The following is a 988-nucleotide window of genomic DNA, read 5'->3' on the forward strand; positions in this document are numbered from 1 at the left end:
GCCACATAGGTGTTATCCTTGTTGAAATTTGCGTCAAAGTGCTTGGCCAAGAGAGTAACTAGACCTCCATTTACGATAAAAGCGGTGCTTTCCTTACCACAATCAACATTGAGCACTCTTTCCACCAAAAGCCTTAGAGCATTGTAAGGCTCAGTGAATTCCCTTCCAACATTTTTGGTCGGACTCACTTGGAGGTTTAGTTTTCGGTACTTGTCGTTAGGAGCACCTAGACCAAAACACAATTTATAACTCCACAAACAACTCTACAATTAGTAAAGAGGCAAGTTAAGGTCGGATCCCAAGGGACGGGAATTGAGATGAGATTTTCAATTGCAACTAGTGGTGTCTAGGGGTGTCACAATTTGGGGTTTGAAGTAGAAGAACACTAAACTAAATAGCAATAAAAGTAAACAAGCAATATGATTAAAAAAGGATGTAAACAATTGATAAAAGGCACTAGGGTGTCATGGGGTCATAGGGGATTCATGGGAATTGATCATACAAACATATTCTCAAATTATAAGCAAGCAATTATTGTTGTGATGGATCGATTTGGTTTATATCTTACAATCCTAGGAAAGTTTGGGTCCCGGAGCCGAATCGATTAGATTGTACAACACCTACAAGTCGAATTAATCTTCCCTAGTCAACTATATGCATGGTCTAATGAGACTCGAGTTGGTTTATGTCTTACAAGTCTCATTGAAAAGATAGGTGATGGGTAAAAAAATGCAAAGATTCATAGGCTCGCATTTCATCAAACATAACATGTGCATAAGTTGAGATCACAACAAGCAAGCAAATAAACTATGAAAACATATTAATTTAAGCATGAATCATCCCCCCATGTTGGTTTCCCCTAATTACCCATTAACCCTAGCCAAGGAAACTACTCGCTCATTATCATGTTGAACATGCTATCAAGGTTGTCAATCATACCAACAAAGTAAAACATGATGAATAAATGAAGATAATTAACAATAATTAA

The sequence above is a fragment of the Silene latifolia genome, chromosome Y (genome assembly GCF_048544455.1).
Source record: "Silene latifolia isolate original U9 population chromosome Y, ASM4854445v1, whole genome shotgun sequence".
NCBI classification, from domain to species: domain Eukaryota; kingdom Viridiplantae; phylum Streptophyta; class Magnoliopsida; order Caryophyllales; family Caryophyllaceae; genus Silene; species Silene latifolia.